We start from the raw sequence: 12,269 nt of genomic DNA, 5'->3' as shown, positions 1-12,269 counted from the left end.
AAGGCTTTTAAATCTGCTGCTTCCTCGTCCTGAAACAATTTACAAAGGGACTTGAAACTGTCCAAGCTGACGACCCTGGGTTAATTTAACTCTGCTCTAAGAGACAGAAAATACCTCTGTGTAAAAGTGCACTTGCTTTTAAAATTCTATTTATGTTTTTATCTCTAATCATCTGTAATGTTGCACCAGGTGTATTTTGTCTGTATGGTTGTATTTTTATTGTAATAGTGTTTATGCTGCCCTTTTGGCCAAGAAGAGAGATTTTAATCTCACATACCCCTTTTCCACCAAATCAGTTCCAGGGCTGGTTCGGGGCCAGTGCTGGTGCTGGTTCACAACTCGTTCAACTTGCGAGCCAGCTGAGAACCAGTTTGCTTTTCCATAGCTCGCGGTGCTAAGCGGAGCCACGTCATTACGTCGCTGCATACGTCAGTTACGTCATTGTATACGTCAGTTACGTCGCTATGTTTGCATAAACCTTGGCACAAATGTCGAAGCAAAAACAACGCGGAAGAAGCAGCAGCAGCAATAATAATAATAATGGATGACTTCGCGTTTATACAGCTGCTGCTTCTCGTCGCTTAAAAATGGCGATCTTTCGCGGTCTTCTTATTGTTGTTGGTCTTAACAACTCCGCCCCCCCCCACCGCTGATGTAAGCGGTTCTTTCCTCTGGCCCAGCAGAGAGTTGGTGCTAGCCTGGAACCGGTTTTTCTGGCCCCAGAGCCAGTTCTTTGTCAGTGGAAACAGAAAACCCGGTTCCAAACTAAGCACTGGCCCCAAACCAGCCCTGGAACTGCTTTGGTGGAAAAGGGGCAACAGTCTTTTACCTGGTTAAATAAAGGATATTGACATTGAGAACCTTGATAATTTAAAAAAAATGAAACTAATCTGAGGAAGTTAATTTAGCATCTTACATGATTTAAAAATAATTTTCATAAGTATTAAGAACAAGTGTTTTTAATAAACATTTTATCTGGATCTACTCTGCTAAATGAAGCTTGTAGTAACAGTTCGTAACCACTAGGTGGCGAGAGGCGGGACACTTGCTTTTTTTTATTGCAATAAAACAACATTGACGTGACAATAAGGTAAAACAAGAGCAAATGATTAATACAAGTACATAAAGACAAAGTAAATTACATTAATCAACTAAAAGGGGAAAAAAGCAAGAGGAATATATATTAGAGAACGTTCAGAAGTCTTGTATTTTTCTTATGTACAAACTTAAGAGTTGAGAAGAGAGGTCATTTCTAGAATAAAAATATTAGAGAGGCTGATTCTTTTGCCATTTCTGTTTATGAATGAAAAACTTAGCCTGTAAAATATAAAAATTAACTAAAAATTCAAACAGGTGGCACGGTGGTGTAGTGGTTAGCGCTGTCGCCTCACAGCAAGAAGGTCCTGGGTTTGAGCCCCGTGGCCGGCGAGGGCCTTTCTGTGCGGAGTTTGCATGTTCTCCCCGTGTCCGCGTGGGTTTCCTCCGGGTGCTCCGGTTTCCCCCACAGTCCAAAGACATGCAGGTTAGGTTAACTGGTGACTCTAAATTGAGCGTAGGTGTGAATGTGAGTGTGAATGGTTGTCTGTGTCTATGTGTCAGCCCTGTGATGACCTGGCGACTTGTCCAGGGTGTACCCCGCCTTTCGCCCGTAGTCAGCTGGGATAGGATCCAGCTCGCCCGTGACCCTGTAGAAGGATAAAGCGGCTAGAGATAATGAATGAATGAATGAATAAAAATTCAAACAATAAATCAGTTGAGTTTTCATAGTAGAAGAAAATATCTTTAAGAGTGAAAATATGACCCTGCTGCGCAAAAAGATAGAAACTAAGGTCTGTTAGAAATTGTTTTACTATATTACAGTCAAAAAATAAATGTACAAGTGTTTCACCTTCTTTATCACAAAAAGAACAATTCAAACTTATGTCAGTGTATTTGGAAATATTTACATTTGTCGGGTAAATCTTGTGAAGAATCTTAAAATGAATTTCCTTTATTTTATTAGTGATACAGTATTTGTGAGGTAGCAGCCAAGCCTTCTTCCAGTTGATATTATGAACTAAAGAGTTCCAAAAGAATTTCCCTCTAGGAAACAGGAGACTGACGCACACGTTTATTGTCACATTTTTTATCAAATATATTAATGCCGTTCAATACAATTTCTGAAGAAGGAGAAGGAGTATTAATAGGTAAATGATATGACAAGTGACTTTTAATAAGAAGAGCTAATCCTTGAGGGACTGCTTTGATTACTGTGTTAAATTGGCGAAAGGGTATATAGGGAAGTAGTAACGTGACAAAAATTGCTCATATGTCAACAAAGTGCCAGAATTATCAAACAAAGAAATAACATCACATACACCATGTTCAAACCATTTAGGGTAAAATAAAGTTTTGTTTCTCACAGTAATGTCAGAATTGTTCCAGATTACGACTTTATGGGGGGAGAAGTTATGAACAAAGCACATTCTCCAGGCAAGTAGGCATGGAAATTAGAAAGTTTAATAGGTAATTTAGATGGGACGAAGTTGCACTTAAGAATAAAAAAAAGACCACCTAATTCATTGAATATGTGATTAGGGATAAAAACCACAGTGAGTTAGGCTGTAAAAGGCATCTTCGAATCCATCCAATCCTGAAGGAATCAATTGTATTAGAGAAGTCTAAGAAATCTAGACCTCCATTAGCTTTACAATCAGTCAGCACTTCCTTCTTCAATTTATGAGGTTTATTTCTCCATTTGAAATCCAGAAATATTTTGTTGATCTGTTTTGTTTTATCTTTCAAAAATAGGGAAAGAGAGGGACAAACAAAATGAGAAAGACCATCTGCTTTAGACAGTAAAGTTCTTTCATATATACTTAGATCTCGTTGTAACCAGGAGTTAAAGATGTTCTTGGCTTTAATTATTTTTCCTGCAAAATTCAATTCTTCTCTATTCTTGGGGTCCTTAGTTATTTGTATTCCTAAATATTTAACTGTTTGCTTTACTGGGATGTTATTCATTGTGGTGTCGTTGCAGTCATGTAGGGGTAATATTTTCACATTTTGAAATATTCAACTTGAGACCTGATGCATTAGAAAATTGCTCGACAAGAGCCAGTGCATGGGGAAGTTGTTCTTTATCTTGCAAAAATAAAATTGTGTCATGTGCCAGTTGCGATATTTTGATTACCCTCTGAAAAATGGATAGACCCTTTAAATCAGGGTCATTAACTATACTTAAAGCAAGAAGCTCTGTCACTAGAAGAAATAAAAAGGGAGAAAGAGGACACCCTTGCCTTATTCCACGCTCAACATTAAATCTTTGGGTAGTGTTATGGTTAACTATTACTGAACTGTTTATGTCATTATAAAGCGTCTGAATTATATTAATAAAGGGTTGACCAAATCCAAATAGCTTGAGAGATTGAAATATAAACTGATGCTCAATGGAGTCAAAGGCTTTGTAAAAGTCCAGCAGTAGCATGAGAGCTTCAGAGTGTACCTCATCTGAATAATCTAACAGATCAAGTACCAATCTTATGTTATTTGTAATATGGCGATTTTTAATAAAACCTGATTGTGTCTCTGATATATCAAGGCCAGTCTTAAATCTCTTTGCAAAGATTAACGCTAAAATTTTATAGTCAATTGTTAACAGTGATATTGGGCGCCAATTCTCAACAGAATGTGCATCTTTCCCTGGTTTAGGGATTAGAGAAATTACACCTTGCTTCATAGTTGAAGTCATATGTCTCTGCTCAATGCATTCTTGAAACATACAAAATAATGGATCCTCAATGTGTTCCCAGAAATGAACATAGAATTCTACAGATAGCCCATCTATACCTGGGGCTTTGCCTTTCTTCATCTCAGCTTTAGTTATGTCAGAGTCACAAAGCGAAACATATGAATTATCTACGGTTGGGATGTATTTCTCTATTTTTTTAATGAACACTTCCGCTGTACAACTATTAAATTTGGATGTATATAGTTCTTTATAGAAATTATAAATATGTTTTGAAATTAGAGCAGCATCGTTACAGATTTTTCCATCAATATTAAGAGAATTCAGCATTTTCCTTTGACCATTCCTTTTCTCCAAGGCAAAAAAATAACGAGTTTCCCCCCCCTCTTCCAGCCATTTGGCTCTAGAGCGCACAAAGGCACCTCTCGCTAGATTCAAATAAAGATCATCCAATTGTAAACTGATTTTTTTAATTTCTAATTTTTCTTCTGTATTATTTTCTTTGGTTAACTCATTTAAATGTTGCAATAGCTCAGTTTCTAACTGACTCCTTCTAGCCTTGAGCAGTTTACTTACTTGCTTTTAGTAGCAATAAGTCTAGCTTTATACTTAAAAAACTCCCATTTTTGTTTGCATCCATCACTACAGTCAGCGAATAGTTCTTTTACAAGTTCTTTAATACAGTCATTGAATTCCTCATCATTTAATAAGGAATTATTAAATTTCCAGTATCCCCTTATTGCTGGTTTATTATGTTGGTCACCCATCTTGAGAGTTATGAATTTGTGGTCTGTTAAAGGTGCAGCAGAGTGCATGACATTTATAACTAGAGACAAAGCAGACTGTGAGATTAAAAAAAGATCAATTCTTGACTTCAATGTCAAAGTACTGTTAGACCAGGTGAAATCAACTAAGTCTGGGTTAAAGAAACGCCAAGTATCAGTTAAGGGCAGGTCAGAAGTTAAAGTCAAGATTAAGTTATTTGAAATTGAGTTTTGATGGAACTTTGGTGGAAATCTATCAACCGTAGCATCCATACATTCACTAAAATCACCTCCCAAAATAACTATTGAACCTTTATATTTGTCGCTGAGTAATTTAGTTTTACTGGAGATCTCAGCAAAAAGGATTTTGTTGAGTTGACTAGAATTATACCCATAGATATTGCCTATAATAATAGTAGTGTTACCATGTGTGGCGACAATTAAGACCAGTGTTGGGCACGTTACTTTCAAAAAGTAATTAGTTATAGTTACTAGTTACTTTTCCCAAAAAGTAACTGAGTTAGTAACGGAGTTACTTTGTCATGAAAGTAACTAATTACCAGAGAAAGTAATTATTCCGTTACATTTTGTTCCCCCTCAAAAAAAAAATCAAATTAAATTAGTGTAATCATAATAAAAGTGAATGTTAAATGTGTTTAATGACTGAAATGGACACTTAACAGAACCAATTAGTAATGTTATCTACACTATATTAATATTTTTGTGGGACAATGTGAGATAAGACATCTATCAAATGTAATATATTTCTGTAGTTATTAAAATTGTTACTAATTACTGGCCACTGACGAGGACAAACGCTTTGTTCCTCGACATAATGTGCATTGCACGTAAACACTCTTGCCTTTTATTTCAAGTAATGAAAAGTCCTGGCTGTATTTCCAGTGTGAAAGCGCAGTGCTGGGCTGACCGCTCACCATCGCTGGGTCTTCCGATTGAAAGAGCGCGCAGTAGTGCAGTAGGCGTGGCCTACCTACGTATGTTGTCCAAATCTACTCTGATTGGCTTACTGTGCCATTGTCTCGTGTCTCCCCGCCCCACACGAAAGCAGAGTAAAGAAAGGCTGAGCGAGCAGCGTGCCAGATGAGAACAGCTTTAATAAAGTAACGCATAGTATTTTATTGTAAGTAACGGGAACGGCGTTATAACGATGTAAAAAGTAATTAGTTAGATTACTCGTTACTAAAAAAGTAACGCCGTTAGTAACGCCATTTATTTCTAACGCTGTTATTCCCATCACTGATTAAGACCCATCTACCTTCTAAAGAATGCATCATTTCCAAAACCTCTCCTTTAAACCTGTGACTGAGTACTGCAACACCTGCAGAGTGGCTGCTACTGTGAGAATAGTAAAGGCTGTTCCCCACTGTAGTTTCCAAAATTTACCATCTTCTTCAAGTGAATGTGTTTCTTGTAGCAGAACAAAACCTGCCTCACTTCTCTTGCAAAATAAAAATAAAGCCTTTCTTTTCACACTTTCTCGTATTCCTCTGCCAGTTAAAGACACACAACACAGAGATTCGACCCGGAACACAGAGAGACTCTGTGGCTGTTCCGCTTCCTGTCGCACTTTTTAACGTTGCAGTAGAAGGCGGTCGCGTAAAGATGACGTCACTGCGCGTCAAATTTTTTTGAACCGAACGGCGGTTAAAAACAAACGGCAGCAGCGAGTCCTGATTTGATGAAAAGGAAATAAGGTAGGGATGATAACATTCTGCTTTCTGTATTGGTTTAACTGTAAGAGCTGTGGAGGTGAGGTGAGGTGAGAGCTGCGGGGTGTGAAGCGGAGCTCTGTGCTGGTTTAACTGTAAGAGCTGTGTAGGTGAGGTGTGTAGGTGAGGTGTGTAGGTGAGGTGTGTAGGTGAGGTGTGTAGGTGAGGTGAGGTGAAGCGGAGCTCTGTGCTGGTGTAACTGTAAGAGGTGTGTAGGTGAGGTGTGTAGGTGAGGTGTGTAGGTGAGGTGAGGTGAAGCGGAGCTCTGTGCTGCTGATCACTGTAACATTCTGTGGTGCTAATGCTAGCGGCGCGCGCGCACTGAGGCGGCTGAACCCGGATTGAAGGAGTCTGCTCTCTCTCAGGGTTCTACACACACACTACACACACACACAATACACTACACACACACAATACACTACACATACACACGGGGCACTACACGCACTACACACACACAATACACTACACATACACACGGGGCACTACACGCACTACACACACACGGTACCACCCCCACACACGGCACTACACACACAGGGCGCTACACTACATAGGGCACTACATATACAGTGGGGCAAAAAAGTATTTAGTCAGCCACCAATTGTGCAAGTTCTCCCACTTAAAAAGATGAGAGAGGCCTGTAATTTTCATCATAGGTACACTTCAACTATGAGAGACAGAATGGGGGGAAAGAATCCAGGAAATCACATTGTAGGATTTTTAATGAATTAATTGGTAAATTCCTCGGTAAAATAAGTATTTGGTCACCTACAAACAAGCAAGATTTCTGGCTCTCACAGACCTGTAACAACTTCTTTAAGAGGCTCCTCTGTCCTCCACGCGTTACCTGTATTAATGGCACCTGTTTGAACTCGTTATCAGTATAAAAGACACCTGTCCACAACCTCAAACAGTCACACTCCAAACTCCACTATGGCCAAGACCAAAGAGCTGTCAAAGGACACCAGAAACAAAATTGTAGCCCTGCACCAGGCTGGGAAGACTGAATCTGCAATAGGTAAGCAGCTTGGTGTGAAGAAATCAACTGTGGGAGCAATTATTAGAAAATGGAAGACATACAAGACCACTGATAATCTCCCTCGATCTGGGGCTCCACGCAAGATCTCACCCCGTGGGGTCAAAATGATCACAAGAACGATGAGCAAAAATCCCAGAACCACACGGGGGGACCTAGTGAATGACCTGCAGAGAGCTGGGACCAAAGTAACAAAGGCTACCATCAGTAACACACTACGCCGCCAGGGACTCAAATCCTGCAGTGCCAGACGTGTCCCCCTGCTTAAGCCAGTACATGTCCAGGCCCGTCTGAAGTTTGCTAGAGAGCATTTGGATGATCCAGAAGAGGACTGGGAGAATGTCATATGGTCAGATGAAACCAAAATAGAACTTTTTGGTAAAAACTCAACTTGTCGTGTTTGGAGGAGAAAGAATGCGGAGTTGCATCCAAAGAACACCATACCTACTGTGAAGCATGGGGGTGGAAACATCATGCTTTGGGGCTGTTTTTCTGCAAAGGGACCAGGACGACTGATCCGTGTAAAGGAAAGAATGAATGGGGCCATGTATCGTGAGATTTTGAGTGAAAACCTCCTTCCATCAGCAAGGGCATTGAAGATGAAACGTGGCTGGGTCTTTCAGCATGACAATGATCCCAAACACACCGCCCGGGCAACGAAGGAGTGGCTTCGTAAGAAGCATTTCAAGGTCCTGGAGTGGCCTAGCCAGTCTCCAGATCTCAACCCCATAGAAAATCTTTGGAGGGAGTTGAAAGTCCGTGTTGCCCAGCGACAGCCCCAAAACATCACTGCTCTAGAGGAGATCTGCATGGAGGAATGGGCCAAAATACCAGCAACAGTGTGTGAAAACCTTGTGAAGACTTACAGAAAACATCTGACCTCTGTCTTTGCCAACAAAGGGTATATAACAAAGTATTGAGATGAACTTTTGTTATTGACCAAATACTTATTTTCCACCATAATTTGCAAATAAATTCTTTAAAAATCCTACAATGTGATTTCCTGGATTCTTTCCCCCATTCTGTCTCTCATAGTTGAAGTGTACCTGTGATGAAAATTACAGGCCTCTCTCATCTTTTTAAGTGGGAGAACTTGCACATTGGTGACCGACTAAATACTTTTTTGCCCCACTGTACACAGGGTACTAAATAGGGCACTACATATACATAGGGCACTACATATACATAGGGCATTACATATACATAGGGCATTACATATACATAGGGCACTACATAGGGCATTACATATACATAGGGCACTACATAGGGCATTACATATACATTGGGCACTACATAGGGCATTACATATACATAGGGCACTACATAGGGCACTAAATATACATAGGGCACTACATAGGGCACTACGTATACATAGGGCGCTACGTATACATGGGGCACTAAATATACATAGGGCACTCCATAGGGCACTACATTTCCATAGGGCACTACGTATACATAGGGCACTAAATATACATAGGGCACTAAATATACATAGGGCACTACGTATACATAGGGCACTACATAGGGCACTACGTATACATAGGGCACTACGTATACATAGGGCACTACGTATACATGGGGCACTAAATATACATAGGGCACTACATTTCCATAGGGCACTACATAGGGCATTACATATACATAGGGCACTACATATACATAGGCACTACATTTTCATAGGGCACTACAGGGGCACTACATAGGGCATTACATATACATAGGGCACTACATATACATAGGCACTACATTTTCATAGGGCACTACAGGGGCACTACATAGGGCATTACATATACATAGGCAGTGGTTACGTTAGACTTTTTCATTGTTCGTCATTTTGAAGGACAGGGTCGTAAAAATTCCGTCATTGTCCATTATTATGTCATTTTATTTTAGCTTTTAAATGACAATGTATATAGGCTATAAATGCTGTATATTTAATAACTTGTGTTTTCATGGACTCATTTTCATTTAAAAATTAATTCACAGAACAAGCTTGTATTATTTAATCATTTATTTATGTATTTATGATGCAAAAAGATGAACAGAGATTCTGACGTTCGGTCACTTGTGAACCCATTTTCCCTCCGCTAAAAACATTGCGGCTGTTGTGCCTTAACGGGCATATGAACAATGTTATTTTACAACGTAGCAAGACAATTGCAGTTAAAATATGAACAGTCCACTACAACGATTTAAGTGACAATCTAATCTGACCTGTTTGCGTGAGCTCAAACCTTCCTTCTGGCCCGCATGGATTTAAATTGGGAGCTCGCTTGTGCATAATCAAAGTCGTCAATGGAGACTGCTGCCGAGGCAATTGTCATTACATTTTGCGTCTTTGCCTCGGACAGACGACTTCTCATTGACGTTTTAATTTTATTCTGAAGGCTGAACCCGCGCTCTGCTGCGACACTGGAGACTGGAATAACCAGCGCCACTTCAGCCAAAGTTCTGAAGTCGGGAAACATTTCTCCCAGGGAAGCGATCAGAAGCCGGCAAGAGCCTCTGAAAGTTGGATTTCCCGACCCTGCTAGTCCTCTCTTCATAGGGAGGAAATCCTGCAGCATGCCGTCTTTCTGCACCAGTGGTGACCTGTAGTGGTCACAGACGCGTTCCAACGCATCCAGCCCATGCCTCTTCCATGAACTACCGGCTACTTAAATTGATCATCTGTCAAAATCACGCACGGCCTTCAGATTCTTCCGTAGGCTACTTAAATTTGTCATAGTGGGGGTCGGCTCAGCTCGGCGGAGCCTGGAACCTGACACGGAAGGTCTTAAATAAAATGAAGTCATGTTTAAATGTTAGTTTGTCTACCCGTGCTCTCATTAAAATGATAGCTTAGCAGATATTCGAGCAGTGATGTTCCTAAACTTGCTGGGGAAGAATACAATAAATCGACATTTGTTTCATTTTAAAAACAAGAAAACAACTAGCCTAAATGAGCGCTATTGCATTAAGACGTACAGGCAGGGAAACGACACAAACAACCCAATGCATCTCTTTTTTTTATTTTTTTTTATTTTTTATTATTTTTTTTTTAATAGCAAAAATGACGTGTCTTCTGCAGAGAAGGGAAACATTAATCCATCTCACTGTGCTAGTGGTTAGAAAAGTGAGAGCGCGGTGAGGAGCGCGATGGGGGGAACAGCCTTGCGCAGTGGCTGCAGTGTATACATGAGCAGCCGATGCACTGAACATCAAGACTGCCGCAACGTCGGCTCAGATTGAAAGTGACGGCAGTGAAGACTATGTATACTGTATGTAAGAAAACTCTGCCACAACTTGCCAATCATTTCAATTGTGTGTTTCATTGTTTTATTATAGTTATTATTAGGCTATTATTGTTATTGGTAATGGTAACAGTAAACATCCGTCAAAATGACTGACGGCCTTCAGATTTTTCCGTCATAGCTAAAAAAAAAAATCCGTCAATGACGGACAATTGTCGGTTAACGCGACCTATGCATAGGGCACTACATAGGGCATTACATCTACATAGGGCACTACATCTGCATAGGGCACTACATATACATAGGGCAGGGCTTTTCAAAGTGTGGGGCGCGCCTCCCCTAGGGGGCGCCAGAGTTCTTCAGGGGGGGCGCAACGCGAGGAAAAATAAACCAGAATAAGTTATTATTGCGGACATTTAGCAAACTTCAGCTAGCCTTTACCAGGGACAAAATGGATTGATTTTTAGTACCTAAAGCTACAGTGAGTGAGGAGACAGAGTCTGGGCCAAGCAAAAAAAGAAGGAAGTATGAGCACGATTATTTAAAGTTTGGATTTTCATGGACTGGATCTGAAGATGCTCCACTGCCACAGTGTGTTGTCTGCCAAGAGGTGCTCGCTAACGATGCTATGAGATGTTTAAAATGTGTAAAAAACAAGATGTTTTTAAAAAGCACAGATGTTTAAAATGTGTAAAAAAGAGGTTTTAAAAAAGCGCAGATGTTTAAAATGTGTAAAAAAAGAGGTTTTAAAAAAGCGCAGATGTTTAAAATGTGTAAAAAAGGTTTTAAAAAGCACAGATGTTTAAAGTGTGTAAAAAACAAGATGTTTTTAAAAAGCACAGATGTTTAAAATGTGTAAAAAAGAGGTTTTAAAAAAGCGCAGATGTTTAAAATGTGTAAAAAAGATGTTTTAAAAAAGCACAGATGTTTAAAATGTGTAAAAAAGAGGTTTTAAAAAAGCGCAGATGTTTAAAATGTGTAAAAAAGATGTTTTAAAAAAGCACAGATATTTAAAATGTGTAAAAAAGGTTTTAAAAAGCACAGATGTTTAAAACGTGTTAAAGATGTTTTAATAAAGCTCATGTTTTAAATGTGTAAAAAAGAGGTTTTAAAAAAGCACAGATGTTTAAAATGGGTAAAAGAAGAAAAATGTGTACAACAACCTTTTTTTTTTTTTTTTAATATGAATGGAACATCAAGTATAGCAACAACAAAAATTGTGGGGGGGGGCGCTGTTGTTTATTTGCTCTCTGGGGGGCTGACTCTCCCACACTTTGAAAACCCCTGACATAGGGCACTACATGGGGCACTTCATATACATAGGGCACTACATATACATAGGGCATTACATATACATAGGGCATAGGGCTGCTCGATATTGGAAAAAATCAATATCACGATTTTTTCAGTAAATATTGATATCGCGATTTTTAAAACGATATTTATACACCTTTTTTTAAAGCCCTGATCATCAACACCCGAGGCACCGGGCCACATTTTTATAGTACAGGCCTCATAGGCTACCTGTCAACCCTTCCCGTTGTACCCTGAAACGCCTTTTACTTAAACTATTTACTGTGCAAGCGCGTACTTTGCATAGGTCCTATAGCCTGCACAAGGCTCACGTTCTCCTCACTCAACATTTCCGATCACAGAGGATGGAGCCAGCGCTGGTATTACCAGTGATTACTGCGTAACGTCCACACTGGCTCGTAGCCAGCCAAGGATAAAATCTCTCTCTCTCTCACACACACACACACACTACAACGTAAGCTT

General features: G+C 39.8%; 1 protein-coding gene across 1 annotated transcript in view; it reads left to right on the top strand.

Annotated features, from left to right (window-relative positions):
* The first annotated feature begins 6,129 nt into the window (after positions 1-6,129).
* Positions 6,130-12,269, top strand: part of spag5 (sperm associated antigen 5) — a 36,009-nt gene continuing 29,869 nt past the window's right edge. Inside the window, exon 1 of the mRNA XM_060926636.1 lies at positions 6,130-6,206. The gene's annotated coding sequence lies outside the window, so the exon portion shown is untranslated. The remainder of the gene's footprint in view (positions 6,207-12,269) is intronic.

This window comes from Neoarius graeffei, chromosome 7 (genome assembly GCF_027579695.1).
Source record: "Neoarius graeffei isolate fNeoGra1 chromosome 7, fNeoGra1.pri, whole genome shotgun sequence".
Taxonomy (NCBI): Eukaryota; Metazoa; Chordata; class Actinopteri; order Siluriformes; family Ariidae; genus Neoarius; species Neoarius graeffei.
This window is presented reverse-complemented; position numbering and strand designations above follow the sequence as displayed.